This window comes from Pimephales promelas, chromosome 1 (genome assembly GCF_988280905.1).
Source record: "Pimephales promelas chromosome 1, fPimPro1.hap1.1, whole genome shotgun sequence".
NCBI lineage: Eukaryota > Metazoa > Chordata > Actinopteri > Cypriniformes > Leuciscidae > Pimephales > Pimephales promelas.
The window spans coordinates 36985379-37002262 of record NC_142769.1 but is presented as its reverse complement, the minus strand read 5'-3'; the positions used below and the strand labels follow the sequence as shown (position 1 = coordinate 37002262).

Genomic DNA, 16884 nt, shown 5'->3' with positions numbered 1-16884 from the left:
AACCATCTATTCTAAATTGTGAAGAACTTTTTAATTATCTAAAGAACCCTTTTCCAGTGCTTTATTAGTATATGGTTCCATTGATATTTGTGTATGTCTTGTTGTGTAAGTGTAGTCTCCATAATGGCCTTAGAGATTTCTCCATTACAGATTTGACAGTTTTCTCTCAACATTTAATTTATCATTAATACATTTGACCAAACAATAAACCTTAAAGCTCTATAATTTAAAGAAGTCTAAATGATTTAAAAAATGTATGTTATAAGCTTTAATTTGTTAACCTTGTTATGAACAAACAACACGCATCTATTTTTTTACAGACATTAAGATTAATAAATGCTTTAAAATATATATTGCCCATTGTTAGTTGATGTTAGAGATAGGCTAGATAGTTGGCTAACTAATGAGAACAAATAAGACTTCATTGTAAAGTGTTAGTTGGCTATAGCAAATTATGAAATGTTTCTCGATGGAGACAACTAGTGACAAAGAATAAATAAAAAACAGCAAACCCATTCGTTATTTCCTATGCGCTCTTCTTCAACACATTACGGTAAAGGGTGGACTTTTGTTGTCTGCGAGCTGGAGACAGACAGCTGAGAGTGAAACAGCCGTGTGTGTGTTTGGAGCTTGAGATTCAGACGCGCTGCACAGCGTCTCGTCCCGAAACCCTAGACGACAACCAAGAAGAGTCACTTGGAATACTGCCCGCAGGTCTAATGTCCGAACACATTTCTTTCCTGAGAAAACTTGCGTGTGTATGTTTTTTCTTCTTCTTCAGTTAGGGCACAAGCAAAAACATCGCATTTTCACATTTTAAAAGCAGCTGTCTTCTCGGAAGGGGCCGCACCTTCAGCTGAACATCATCCAGGTAGGTTTGTGAAAGTTAATGTGCTGTATCGAAGCCAACATCTTTGCTTCAGTCAGATTAAAAAAAATGGTAGAGAAAGAAAGCGGTAATTAAGATATGTGTTGTTTGAATTTGCATTTTTTTTATCCGCAAATTGCTTATTGAATTGTGTCCATCACTACATGTTTACTCCTTTAGTCAACTTTTTGTCCTACAGGATCCCATTTTTTTTAATCCTCCGTTTGTCTGATGTGAGTGTGTTTGAAATGAAGCATATAGTTTAGTTGAGAAGTGCATCTTTAGACCTAGGATAGCTATAATAACCTATACAGGTCCATTCAACTGGTCATATGATCTTGCTTTTTATGTCATTATGCCCAGGTCTTTAAATGACAATTCTGTGTTTGTGCCTTGCACTGCATTTGTTATTATTGATATTTTTAATATATTACTATTTTTATTTTTTTGATATGGCCCTAGAATACGTAATTCTGTTGGCCAATTGAGCAGTCAAATATGTCATCTATATTTTATATGTCCTACCAAGGAAGCAGTGAAGAGTCCCACTGTTTATAGTTAAGCTGTACAAAGAAAAAAAACAGTAGGCTATTTTATACCGTCACATTTACAGTATATAAAAGTTAAATAATAATAACTGTTAATTATCTGCTGTACTAATTTTTATGTGTTGTATTCCACTCTGTGTGCTGTATTTTGACAAATTTAAGTAGGCTAACTTACTAACCGTATATTTCACTCTTTCCTATACGACAAAACACTAGCACTACTTTCATGTCACATTGTCACTCAGTTTCTACAGCTATATATGTGCTATAATATAAATGGCCTCAGAGGATGTTATTAATTTTTTTTTTTTTTTGCTGCGCATAAAACTTTTCAGAGATAAATTAGCTTCGAAGTCCAGATGAAAAAAAAAAAAACAAGGCATCATCTTGGCTGGGATAACAAACCGATTAGAAAAGAGCTAGAAGAGAGAAAACCCTAACTAATCCATATGAGAAGTAACCAAAGATTAATAATATATAAATTGCAATATTGTTGCAGTGTTGGTTTTCATGACTGATTGTTTTCTACGTAGCAATGGGCAATTTTTCTTGACAAGCCATTAACAGGCATGCATTCATTATTTTCTAGGGTTATCATCAGGTAGCCGTACTCGGCTCACTCGATCATGGCTACATCTGCATCCGAATTCACTCACTTCATTTTGTTCAGTCCTTGCTGATAAAGTGTACTTAACCACCACAAACTTTGTAGGGATTAGTGGACGGATGATTTCGGACACAGCTTATATCTCTAAATCTAGTGATTTATATTTTGGGTTTTATAGGCGTGTGCAGGGTTGGCTCAGCTGACTCATCTGGTGCCTACAAAGCTGTCTAGGTAGACAGAGCAGTAGATTTTGAGATGCAACTAGAGGCAATAAGAGCTCTGTTCCTGGATATGTTCCCATTTACTGTTCATATTGTCCATATTTTCACACGAATGTCTAAGTATGGAAAATAATTGCCTTGCACCTTGTCTTCTGGGCAATTAATTAAATTGAAACAGTGTCTTTTGAATGTGCTGCATGCTGATAAAGGACAGTGTTTAATCTGAGCCTTATCTCTTTGAGCATAACCAGCTTCACTAAAGCTCATAATAAATTAGTCTGCAAATCCTCCTTGGCTGTAGAGAACAGAAAGTAAAAAAAAAAAATCATCTTATCCATCAACGTCATTGCTTATTACCATGAAGGTGTTATCATAGGTAAACTGCTATCGAGCACATAAAGATTATGCTGGATAAACACTTATTAACCTATAACCCCTTTTAACTAAACACGACTATGCTGATTTAATGCTTGGTAGTGGTTGAATGAAGCCCATTTGTTAAATGTCAGTCCTGTCACTTGAGTCAACTGAAGAGGTTACACTTCTTTTGGATTTTTGTTTGCAGTATTTTTGGTATAACATTTTTGCAACAGAAGCTTTCAAATGCTATAATCGTATTTAGAAAAGACATAGTAAGTAGTTAAACCATGTTTGCATGAGACAGCAAGTATTGGAATTACCACTTCATCTCGGTGAATGAGGTCTGGCAAAACCTCATAACAAAATGTCAAGCTCAAAACAGTGTGTCTTCCATCCTTTTCTCTCTGCCTTCTTAATTTTAGTTTCGTTCACATCTAAAAAGCTGCAACGTTGAATTTGACCACTGAGGGGGTGGATGTTTCCCTAAGTGAGTCTAGACTCTTGTCCTGCTGACCTTGGGTTCCTCTAGTATAATCCAACTCATGTAATTAAACACAACATGATTAGTGGGCAGAACGGACACTGTTGCTGTGGAGGTGCGTAGTACACAATGTATATGTGGCAGGCTTTAACACTTTTGTGTGGGTTTTCTTCTTTGGTATCGGGAGTGTGCTTGCATATGTGTGTATGAATAATTGGGACACAAATGGATGGATTTTAATGAATTTGTTCACTATACACATCAATACACATGCCATGACTGGAGAGTCGGTGCCATCCAAGAGAGCATGCTATAGGACCTGACCAGTAGCTGCTAAAAACTAAAAAAAAAAACACGAGCCCGATCTATTGCACGAATGTCATTTCTCGTGCCATTTATACGCCAAAAATAGTTTTTGCGTGTATATGGTACGCGTTTTTCACGTGCATATGATACGCACTTTTTGGCGTATAATAAGTACGAACTCCCCACCCCCCATCCCTCTAAACCTACCCAGGGGGTTTTCGGTGCGTGGCATATGCACGCAAAAACCATTTTTGGCGTATAAATGCCACGAGAAATGACAATCGTGGTATAGATGCACACTTTTATGAGACTGTGTTGAAACAAACATACAGAAGATTCCAGTCAAGAGAGATGAATGGCCTTATAAGTACTGGCAGTCCATTTCCAGTGGTTTTGTAATGGGGTTTATTACAATGCTCTTTGTATACTATTAAACCTTTATGTGGGCTTTTTGTAGAGTGGATAGTCACCTGAGTCATAGATGTTATCCAAACAGCTGTCCTGGTGTGTATGTGCGCCCACTTCTGCATTTTGTCTGAAGGTTGCAGCTGACAGCGGAGCAGTGTGGGAGTCGGCTGGTTTTGGTCGACTGGCTCACAGTCAGAGAGAGAGAGCGAGAGAGATGAACACTCTGTAATTAGCACCCGCGGCTGCATGCTGCATTCCACCTCTGCAAATTACAGAGTGGCCTGCCTGCACTGCCAGACCCAGCAAACCTGCCTGTGTGAGTCTATCCAGACCCCCCTCTTCCCCTCCCTCGGCCTCACGCACATGCAAAACTACACAGCCATACCTGCTAGCAGCAGACTTTGCCTTCTCTTCCAGTTCACTTCCACTGTGTTTTTTTTTCCCTGCGCTGCTGTAATTGGCAGTGGTGGAGGCTCCCGTCTCTCCGGGGCTCGGCCTGCATTGATTTGTTTGGATTTCTGTTCCCCTCCCCAGAGCTTTGGCGTACATATGCACCACAGACTCCCTACACTGCTGTCTGTCATGTCTGAGCGGCATGTTTAAAGAGTTTGGTGTTGTTTATCGAAGTGCACGTACACCGAAATGCACGGAATTTTCATAACACAAGGGATTTCAACTATGCTTTTTTAAATTATGAATTTAAGCCTTTGGGTTTTGAAAATATGCTTTGTTTTGAGGGTTTAACAGGGTTAAAGATGTCAAAATATGCTTTGAGACTGCAAAGGGGTCTTTGTTCAGAGCTTATGAGTGGGTTTTGACAGGGCTGTAACCACCATAGAAATTGAGGGGGACCTACCATATATATATATATATATATATTGTTCAAAAATAACAACTATTTTACAGTTAAAATGGGAAACGACCAACGGTAGTATATTCGGTGATGCAAACTACGAATTTTTTTTGCCAAATTTCGCTATTAATTGACAATTGAATTATTCAACATGAATTATTTTTTCTACATATTAGGCATTCATTTAAGAGTGAATCTGTTCAGTGGTGTTTGTGAGAACATAACTGAAGCAAAGAGCTGTGTGTGTTTGTGAGGGTGGGTGTGTGCGAAACGATCATGTGTAGTCTGTGCTGATGGATGGGACCAAGTAAATGACTGTGACCCTGACAGAGGACCCAGCTGAGGGACCAAATGAGCTTTGTGACATTGTGTGTGTGTGTGTGTGTGAGAGAGAGAGATAAAGTGTTGGTTTGTGATTTTGTGCTTAAGTACAGCACACCATATAGTAGGACAAGTGGCCTCACTTCCCCTCTCCTTCTGTCTTGTGCCATATGCTGATTTGATCTTGATAGATTGATAATACTTTTCGCCAAATTTCACCATTCAACTAACACATAGACAGTGCATCTATACATCCAATGGGATGTCCATCTGTGCAATATTAGTGGTTGTCTATTGGTCCAGCTGAATATAGTGTTTCTATATTGTATGTCTGTATATCCAGGTTGAATATTGTGCTTCTATAGTGCATGTCTGGGCCTATACTGTACGTTCCAGCTGAAAATAGTGCTTCAATAAAGCTTTCGTGGAGTTATTTCTCAACGGTCTCATCGGCTGACTCTGCTGTTAGAGGATTTGCCGAACAGCAGTTTCCTGTTTATGTCTGTGCTTCCTGTGTTGAAAGTTATCTTGTCGCTGGGTTAGTTAATGTAAAGGACCAGATAATTATAAACAGAGATGCTTGAAAATGTCATCAAAGTCTACCAAATTATAATGCACTTACTTGCCAGGGAACTGATATCACTTCTCATGGCATTTCCATATAATACTTTCCCTTCACTCATGGCCGTTTCAAACTCATCACTGGGATACTATTGTGTGTTCTGAGTGGTAACCAGTACTGGCACTTCAATATTTTAATCTGAAGTGTACACTCACCTAAAGGATTATATAGAACACTTGTTTAATTTCTCATTAATGCAATTATCTAATCAACCAATCACATGGCAGTTGCTTCAATGTATTTAGGGGTGTGGTCCTGGTCAATCTCCTGAACTTAAACTGAATGTCAGAATGGGAAAGAAAGGTGATTTAAGGAATTTGAGCGTGGCATGGTTGTTGGCATGACGGGCCGGTCTGAGTATTTCACAATCTGCTCAGTTACTGGGATTTTCGCAACTTTTTCTCGCGTTTACAAAGAATGATGTGAAAAGGGAAAAACATCCAGTATGCGGCAGTTCCGTGGGCGAAAATGCCTTGTTGATGCTAGAGGTCAGAGAAGAATAGGCCGACTGATTCAAGCTGATAGAAGAGCAACTTTGACTGAAATAAACACTCGTTACAACCGAGGTATGCACTATGCAGCAAAGCATTTGTGAAGCCACAACATGCACTTGAGGAGGATGGGCTACAAAAGCAGAAGACCACACCGGGTACCACTCATCTCCACTACAAATAGGAAAAAGAAGCAACAATTTGCAAGGGCTCACCAAAATTGGACCGTTGAAGACTGGAAAAATGTTGCCTGGTCTGATGACTCTCGATTTCTATTGAGACATTCAGATGGTAGAGTCAGAATTTGGCGAGAACATGGATCCATCATGCCTTGTTACCACTGTCTAGGCTGGTGGTGGTGGTGTAATGGTGTGGGGGATGTTTTCTTGGCACACTTTAGGCCCCTTAGTGCCAATTGGTCATCATTTAAATGCCACGGCCTAAGTGAGCATTGTTTCTGACCATGTCCATCCCTTTATGGCCTCCATGTACCCATCCTCTGATGGCTTCTTCCAGCAGTATAATGCACCATGTCACAAAGCTCGAATCATTTCAAATTGGTTTCTTGAACATGACAATGAGTTCACTGTTGTAAAAAAGGCCCCCACAGTCACCAGATCTCAACCCAATAGAGCATCTTTGGGATGTGGTGGAACGGGAGCTTTGTGCCCTGGATGTGCATCCCACAAATCTCCATCAACTGCAAGATGCTATTCTATCAATATGGGCCAACATTTCTAAAGAATGCTCTCAGCACCTTGTTGAATCAATGTCGTGTAGACTTAAGGCAGTTCTGAAGGTGAAAGGGGGTCAAACACAGTATTAGTATAATGTTCCTAATAATCTTTTAGGTGAGTGTATGTACCCTCACTTTTTTATTCATACTGGCACTTCTCACATTGCAGGTACTCTGAAAAAAAGTATTAAAAAAAGTTTTGTGCAATAGTGATATTTGCCTTAGCAACGACTACTTATTATAATTTAAAGCATTCTAAAAGCATACAATGAAAAAAGTGTGCTGATCTTCCAGTAATGTTTTACCATTGCTGCGCCAGTCCATGACCCGTGCTTTTGAACAGCACTCCTTGTGCTGGAGCTGACATTGAGAGGGAAAGGCTCTCCATTATAAGTTCAGCTCTTCTGCCAGGCCTGCCGCTGAGAAGGCCCCCTGAGAGCCTCACAGCAGTTAGGAGACATCAGACAACATCCATAATTTATGACAGAGATAGAGATGCGGCTTGCGGCTTGTTTTTGTGTCTAAGTTGTGCCCTCGTGCACTCCCTCTGTAACAAATGAATAGTGAACGCATTTCCTCCTGCTGTCTTTCCCTCTGTATCTTTCTCTTTCCCCTAATGCTCAGCTGTTATGCTGCATCTCATAAATCACCTGGGAAGTTATGAGACCAGTATTTGACATTAGGCCCTCATTTCTTGTTTTTAACTTTGTGTAAATAAAGAAATAATGGGTCATGGTAGAACTCTAGCAACAGGTTTTGTCACTTTTTTCATGTGGCTGGAAGTAATTTTTTTTGTCATCTTACGATGAGTCTGGTTCTCCATAGCTAAACATAAGCTTTTTTGTTGTTGTTGTTGCCAGAATGCAATTCCACTCCAATTTTCTGTTAAGCGAATTGGACAAAACGTATTGTGAAAAGTGCGGTACAAATAAAGCAAGGCTTGACAATAAATTGTCAGAGTTTGCTTATAAAAGTCTACTGTTGAATTTTTTTTTTGAGCACATTAAAATAATCCTAAATTATGCTTTACTTTTTAGCACAAGTTTTTCAGTCACCTTGGTATATGTATAATTATTTTTATTTTATATTTAATTATTTTTAAATATATATCTTTACATTGATTCTTTAGATTCTACCAGTTATCCTGTTTTGCTAATTTGATTCAAAATGTTTAATGTAAATTGAGCAATGTAAATTACTGAATGTAAAGACATTCTTTAACATTGCTTATTAAAATCACTAAATGAACAGATTTATTGTTCTCGTTTATGTGCCCAAATATAACAATTCAATGTAATTAATTGAAATATTTCCTGAATTGTTTATATTAACAATTTAATTTATGAACATTTTTTCAGGGCAGTGTTGAATCAGAGTTTTGAATTGATTCATTGAAAAAGACCATTTTTTATGCCATTTTCTACCTAATTTTAAATTCATTTATATGCACGCCAGAAGTGACAAAAAATTAGCCTTCAATTTCCACAGTGTCTTAATTTTCTACAAATGTTACCAATTTGTACCTGACAGCTGCAGGTTCAGATAAGGCTAGAGCTGAGGTGTTGTTATCAGCTGCTGTGAAGTAGATGCATTTGAAGCCTGCGTTACAAAGCTAAATGATGAGCATGTAAATGTCTCAGAAACCGTCTACTCTTCTCTTTCTCTCATGCATCTTTCCCTCATTTCTCCGACACACTGATTTATAACAAATTGTACATTTTTCTGTACAAGGCGTGTCTTGTCACTTTAGCCTGCCACGAGAGAGACTCTTCAAAGCCAGAAGCTCCAGAATGCTGATGTGAACAATCTCCAAAGCTCTGACATCCTCCCTCAGCCCCTGTTTCTGTATCTCTCGATCTGTCTGTCTCATTTCTGCTTCCTTCATCTTCTCCATCTCTTTCTCTGTTCACCCTCAGTCATGCAAGGCTGTCAGGGCACATCTGTGTGAGACGGAGAGCGAATAAGGACGACAGACAAAAACACTGTTTGAGTAAGAGAGAGATTCTTAGAAACCATGACTAATTTGTTGCCAAACTCGTCAGAGCTACCTGAAAAGGAAAACAGGGTGTACTTTAGTTTAGTTTAGGTTCCATTCACACAGTTAATATTGAGAAATGGACCCAAATTTAAAGTGTGACCGAAAACAGATTAGGAGAACAGTCACAAACTGCTCAGAGACAAGAAGGTTGAGGATCCAAATGCAGTATTTATTGAACAGGATAATCCAAAGTACAGCCAAGGTCAAACACAGGTTCATACAATCCATATAAACAAACACAACAAGGCAGCAAACAATGGCAAAAGGATAATCCACGGAACAGGCAAGAAATCCAAAACCAAGAGACATGAAACCAGAGAGAATGCTCAGAATTGCAGTGTAACACTTGTAAGGAGAGTGCCAGAAAGTCTGGGCAATCCTTCGAGGGAGCAAAAGGCTCCTGAGAATTAACATTTGAACCCTCCCTTGCATAATTATGTAATGGTAACATCCGAGTCGCAGCACACAGTGCACCTCACACCTCACTTTGACAATCTCCCCCTTCTCCTCCTCACCTAAAACTCACTGAAAACCCATGAAATGTTAAGTGTGTACAAAAAAGTAACTATACTTGTTTGGTAACATTTAAAATGTCTTTTTAAATGTGCCTGGTAAAATGGTCTCATTCTCTCAACCATAATGAATAGCTAAAAGAAGTTCTAAAATGTGAGAAAATGGATGTGTCCCTTATGGTTTTCCCTCCCCCAGATCCTCTCCTGTATGTATAACAAATTCTGATCTCACAGCTGCAAGCCCCTCAATAGGGGACCAAAATCTAATTATAACAACAGACCCCTCCATTTGGTAAGAATATTAAATTATCTGGATTTATAAGGAAAATGGGCAAAAAGGTATAGGGAGTCTGTAACTATAGATTTCCCACACAATCGCTGTGTGTAGTATTTCGTAGCCAGGTAAATGTTTCTTTGATTATGAATTGGACTATGAATTATTGCTTTATTACCGGGTCAGTAAATTGTAAACATTTGATTTTATTCTGACTGCCTCTAAGATTGTTTTCCCAATTATTTTATCGGATTCGTATATTCTCACAAGTTTGCGTCAGATTAGTGACGACTAATAAATGACATCAATTCAAGTGTACTGTTGGTTTGCAGAGACAATTTCCATTTAGGGCAGCGAAATGCTGGTTTTGATCAACCTAAATCTGGTCATGTCTAATTACTTTTGTTTTTAATTGAATGTTACTTTAGATAAGTGTACGTGAGAAATCACGGGTTTGGCCAATCCAAAAGCTATTATAAGAGAAGTAAAGTTGATCAACTGATCTGTAATAGTGGCCCAAACCTACTGAAGTAAAACTATTAAATCAAGTTCAAGTTTATGTAATTCCATGGGGGCTATCAAAAGTATCTTTGATTGTGTAAGGGTGAATCCGACCATCTAAGATATAAGCCAATTACCTCTGTTTGATGAACAAAACTGGCGAGATTGTGTCGATAATCTGAGTGGGTAAAACATAATTAACGATTAAAAAAAGTATAATCAAACATTCGCTCACATTTAATAAGACCAATATCATTGAAACCCTTTTCATTTATGGTATTTATGAGTCAATACTTACGAGAAGAAAATGCCATGGTATGCAAACGATATACTCCAAGAAAAAAAAAACATAGTATCGGTATGTCTAAAATACCAACTGGTATTTTTTTTGTTAATGAATATAAGTAATGGTTGCTGAATGTTCTTGTAATGGTCACCAGCTGGAGTGCCATTGAGAGCCAGCAGAGGGCACTCGACATCAGACTATTGTCATTTCCTCACAAACTACATCTCCCATAACTCACTGTCTGGATTCTTCATCCACTATCTATCACATTCACCTGTGTCTCATTATCTTTAGCTCACCCCATATATGCCTGGTTTTCTCATTCATTATCTGCAAAGTCTTGTTTAGTGTGTAAGGCTTGGCTGAATCGACCCAATGGCGGCATTCGATCAGCGGGTGAAGTTCTCTGTGCGTTACTGTCATTCGGCGTGACAAAGTAATTTGATTAAATGAAATTAAAAAAAATAAACATACCATGGAGTAGTAATGTACCAAAATCCAAAATGCAAATTACTACCCAAAATTATTAATTTTACTTTGTTTGTAATTGTATTTCTATACTTTGATAATGTTTAGAATTACTAAACAAATTCTAGATTTTATAATATTTTTTTCAGCGATTATGATTGTTCTTCCTTCAAGTGGCATTGTTGGGTAAAATATTACATAATAGATGAAACAGAATTTTGGCTAAAATAAATAGATTTTTACTTTTGTTGTGATGGAAAAGAGGCACTAAAAACCCCATTATGTACTATTGTCTTTTAAATGGTTTTTGTCATCATTGTCGGTGTATGTGCAACTAAATTATTATTCTTGTATAATGTTGTGCTATTTATAAACGTGATGTTTTTGATTTCCAGTCATAAAAACTCTTCATTCATAAACGAAAGTTATCATAAAAACAAGTTGACAGACTTTGGCAGTTTCTAGTTTGGCAGCAGCTGAACATGTTGCAGTGGTGCCAAGAACCACAGAAATAAGTTTGAAACTTGACTGTAGAAATGCACAGAGGGAAAAGTTGTTATATTGAGATGTCTTTCAAGGCGTTTGGCTGATGCTCTGTGAGAGTGAAACCAGCCGTTGACTCATCAGCAGCTTCTCTCACAAAGTGCCCTACAAACCTCTGCCTTCGCTCACCCTCCCCGTAGAGCCGACAAAAGGATAACTCTTCCATAAGGCCTAGTTAACTAAAACTGTCCCTTGGAATTTGCTATCTGAGCTGGCCTGCCTCACTATTCTTGATTTATTCATAGCTTGATCATAAATACATGACTGGTAGAGGTAAATGTGTGCACATCGAGGGCTATTTTCAAGAAAGGACTTGCTCAAGATAAATCTATGAGACTGAGTTGTGTCTCAACTGTCAAAAGCAAAATGCTCACAGAGATGAGAAAAGGAAGCGACAGAGATTTCAGATAGACTACCTCAGCTCCACGTGAGCTAGACGAAGCCACTGACCTAGCCAAATGCCTGCTTTGTGTGACAACAATGCTGGGGATTTGGATTCATCTGAAATATGCTTTCTCTCTGAGCCCAGGTCTCTTTCTCGCTGCCACCTCTTTGTTCATTCATCTCATGCTGTTTGTGCGATGACGTGATAAATTCTAGGCTGTCATAACACCTTCATTTGCCCCTTCATTAGTTCTTTCCAATGAGAATAGGCTAAACAGAAGGAAGTGGAGATGGTTTCTGTCAAAATTGGTTTCTTTGTGTCAGAAGTGCAGTCATGAGATCGAGATTAAGAAAAAGGGCAGAGATAAAGCCTTGGCAAACAAATGAAAATGAAGGGTTGTAAACATTTGTGTAGAATTGTTCTCTTACATTTTCTTGAATTGTACATTTGAGCCTAAATAACTTGAGATAATCTGTTACTTGTTGTTCAATTACAGGCGGTTTATGTATCGTATACTGTTCGTATACTGTATAGTTAACTCTTCCTACATTCCCGATGCCTTAAAACACTCTAGAGCTGCACAATTTAATTGAAATCTTGATTCAAACACCCACACACTCCTATTCTTCTATTCTCTGCCTTAACCTTTAGTGTGATCACATGCAGCGAACATTCAATTGATGCTGCTGCTGACCCAGAGAGGGCAGTTGTCATGTATTGGTATGAAACAAACAGCTTCACAAACAGTCTTTTCAACCACATTATTTATTTCTTTATTTGTTTATGTCCCCGAAGGGCAATCGGTTTTACAGCAAGACCAGCATACAAAAGAGACAATTTACAAAACAAGACAACGACAAGCCCAAACAACAACTTACTTCTACCTACTCCCTCCATGCCTGAATTTAACAGAGAAATATGTACCTATTGTACCTGTTAGTCCTAACATAGTTTTTTTTTTTTTTTTTTTGGAGTTATTGAAATGGTTATATGACTTCTTTCGGGTTGAATGGTGGCCGTCTCGCCACCAAAGTGCTCGTTGCTGCTGCGATCACTGGCGCGGATACAGTGTTCTGTTGTGACGCACACAGTCTTTACATGGATTGTAATAGGAATAGTTGGATCCATGTATTGATTTTAATCACATGAAAATTCTAACCGCGAACAACATTAGATCTTATTAACCCTTTCACACGTAAGTTTAAAATATTCGAACTGACCCCCCAGCGTGAGTTTTTCAAGGCGACCGTTATTTAGAAATTGCCACTTTAATGTTTCCATGGTGACGCATCATTGCTTGTCACGTGACACAGCACAACCACAACATGATGATCTGCTTTTATGTAATTTTTCCTTTTTTATTAAACATATTCTCAAATGTATTAGCTATAGCATGAAACACTGATATTCCGATTGTCAAATATGTGCAAGTGGATGGGTTTTGTTGTTTAAACATCTTCATAACGATCACGTTAGTTGAGCGGTATGCACAATGGGTGGCGCCATTTTAGTTTGTTTTACAGTTCAGAAAATCGGGTCTGGATTTAAAGCGTCAATTCTTCCACTTCAAATGAAATACATGAAAGTAAGTGGCCGGTGAACTGGGAGAAGAATAGGGTCAAATGTAAAGCTACTCACACAATGTGTATCTGATATGAATAAAACATGTCATCTTATTATAATGGAAAGGATTATTGCCGCTTCCATAGACATCAGTGTGTATTTTACAAACTCAAAAAATCATTGTTTTGCTAGCCTAGTACTTATGTGTATTTAAATGTCTGAAACCTAAAAACATTATGTGGTTGAAAACACTCAGTAGTTATGTGACAGGACCATAGACTGTAAACAGGACTGAGTGCGTCCGTCTCTGGCTCAGCACCAGCCAGCGTGTGAAAGGCAAGCACGTTTGAATTTAGCAGTTGATCATGTGATGCACTGACCTTTCTAATCACACCGGTGTGATCGTACGCTCAGGGACCAGCCAAGACTGATCACACCGGTGTGGTTGTATGCGTGAAAGGGTTAAACGACAAATTAAACACGATGCGCTATTGTATACTATGTAACACGTCACGCCATGTCACGCTCTGCGTGAGTGGTATTTCCGAAAGTAACGTTAAATACAAGTACTCCACAGCGACTATAGGGGTCGCTTTTTGACAAAAACGGAATTCCTGCATGGTGTCCCTTTAACTGAGATCCTGAGGATAAAAACTGAAACTCAGAGTAGAGAGGATGGGAACTGACCATTAAAGGGATATTCCACTTTTTTTTTGGAAATAGGCTCATTTTACCACTCCCCCAGAGTTAAACAGTTGGATTTTACCGTTTTCGAATGTTTTAAGGAGATTTTTTTGATATTTAGAAGAATATCAGTAACAATTTCTGGTCTCATTGACTTCCATAGAAGAGTTCAGATGCAAAAGCCTCTAAATGCCATTTGAAATTTTCTTCTAAAATGACCATTTTTATCAAGCTTGTATATTTAAGTTCAGTAATTTCACTTAAATGACAATTAATAGGTAATCTTCATTGCCATTTAAGTGAAATTACTGAACTTAAATATACAAGCTTGATAAAAAATGATCATTTTAGAAGAAAATTTCAAATGGCACTTAGAGGCTTTTGCATCTGAACTCTTCAATATGTTCAATGAGAGCAGAAACTGTCTGGTTACTGATATTGTTCTAAATATCAGAAAATCGGCTGAATGTATTCAAAAACGGTAAAACTTAACTGTTTAACTCTGGGGGAGTTGTGAAATGAGCCTATTTCCAAAAAAGTGGAGTAACTATCTGGGGATCGAACAGAATGGGTGACTCTAATATAAGATAATAAGCAAAATAAGTCATCAAGGACCGATAGTAGACATTGCTGGCCCACATTAAAATTCAGCTTGTTATCAATCACACATCCCAAATACTTATATTATTCAGCAACTCCAACCTCCTGCTCTTTAATAGTTGTTCTCTTTAAATCAATTTGATTACCCTTAATGTCAATGACCATGCCTTTTTTTTGCCACATTTATTTGCAGGAATGCATGCACACCACTGAACAAAATCATCTACTATAGGACTATGGTCATTTTTTTCAGCACGGAGGAAGGTGACAATAGCTGAATCGTCTGCAAAATTTACAATAAATCTATTGTCATGCCTGCTCCTGCAATCACCAGTGTATAAAATATACAGGAGTGGAGAAAGGACGCAAGACCCTGTGGATGAATATAACACCTCTGACAAACACACATTTAATCTTACTCTCTGGATTCAGTCAGTTAAAAAGTCAAGGGTCCAACCAACGATAGTAAAATTAAAACCAAAGTAAAGTCTTTGAGTGAGTCATTGAATCATTCATTCAAACCAATTTTAATTCAAATAATAATAAAAAAAACCTTTTAAAAGATTGTAGCATTAAACATTATATCAGAATCTTTTGCAAATTCCGTTATTTTGTTAAGTTGTCTATTCAAATATTTGGGAGAGTCATAAGAATTCAGAATTCATAATCGTGCCGCTCTCAAACACTCACACACAAACTCGTGTAAACACCTCTATGTTTGTTTTTACTGTGGCACCAGGAAAATAAAATTGCTTGGTAGCAATTTTTCCAAACGAAACAGAATAAAATGAAGTTTGGAGCAGGAAATATTAAATGGCCAAAAAGATCTCTCATAATGTTTCTTTCTTACACAACACATGACTACTTTTACACTTTCTCATCCCTCACTATTTCTATGTGATGTCTATAAACTGAGAGTAGGAATACCCAGATAGGCTTGCATGTTATTGAAACGTCTCTTTGCTCTGCATAATTAAAAATGTTTAAATGTGTTTAATGGTTCACAGGCATAAAAAGGCCTTATAAAGTTAAAAACCAATTAATGTCTCTCAGGTGATAGCAAACTACATATTTTCCTTTTTTTTATGCCTGAGGGAATTTTATGAATTATAAATGTTTTTATTTGTTGTTGCTCTGAAGCAGTGTTTGAGAGATTTGAAAGTGTGTACGTGTAGGAGTGTGTGTGTTTGTCCCATTTTTTTGAGGCTGTCTAAGACAAGAGAGACACTTGAAGTCAGATGGGCTTTGGCTCTGCACAGTGTCGGAACTCAGACAGCCACTTGTGATAGACGCTGCTGTGTGAGCCTTTTCATTCTCATTCAATAACTGGAATTCAACTCAATAAGATCTCACTCTCAACTCAAAACTTCACTTTCTTAAAGGCACACAAACACAGAAGGTTCATCACTGAAGGAGAGGAGGTCTCTCTTTTTTTCTCTCGTCTTTTATGATCTTGGGAAAATTATCAACTTAAAAGGATAGTTCACTTTGAAATTAATTTTTGATATGATATGACTGACAGACAAGAACGGTTGGACCTACAAATATCAAAATTAAAAATACAGTGGAAACAAAGACACCTACATCTTGGATGCTATAAATATAAAATATTATAATATAAATTGTAATTAAATGCATATTTTGACTAATCATATTATAATTTAAATTAGATTATATTTTATAAAGCATTATAATCAAATTAGTATGATTAGTTGTAACTAATCAAATTATTATTCAAATACAACATTCCTGTATGTAAAACAGTAAAAGCATGGCGCTAACAACAGAAAGGTCATGGGTTTGATTTCCAGCGAATTGATAAAAATCTGTACCTTCAATGCAATGCAAGTTGCTTTGGGTATGCATCGGCCAAATGCATACTGTAAAAGTAAAAGTAATCGCAGTTATTAAAAAAATGTTCAACATCATTTTGGCTACCGATAACATGGAAATTATTGAATAGTCATTATAATAATTGGCCTTTAAAAGGCATATATTTTGTTATATTATTTCCATATTATTGAAGCCAATCACTGGCCTACAGTCCACAGCAATCCATTGAATTGTCATTCTGTCTGAGGCAGACTTGGCAACACCGTGTTTTAAGTTAAATGTAATTCAGTATTTAAAAACATTTCTTGAGACTGAGAACGTGACTGGCATCCAGTTGAATGGAGAAATGTGTCCTTAGTGAACAAACAGCTCCTT

The 16884-nt window shown here is 37.6% G+C and overlaps 1 protein-coding gene across 1 annotated transcript in view; it reads left to right on the top strand.

Annotated features, from left to right (window-relative positions):
* Window positions 1-590: 590 nt before the first annotated feature.
* The window catches only part of dok4 (docking protein 4), a 43449-nt gene continuing 27155 nt past the window's right edge, over window positions 591-16884 (top strand). Inside the window, exon 1 of the mRNA XM_039662868.2 lies at window positions 591-871. The gene's annotated coding sequence lies outside the window, so the exon portion shown is untranslated. The remainder of the gene's footprint in view (window positions 872-16884) is intronic.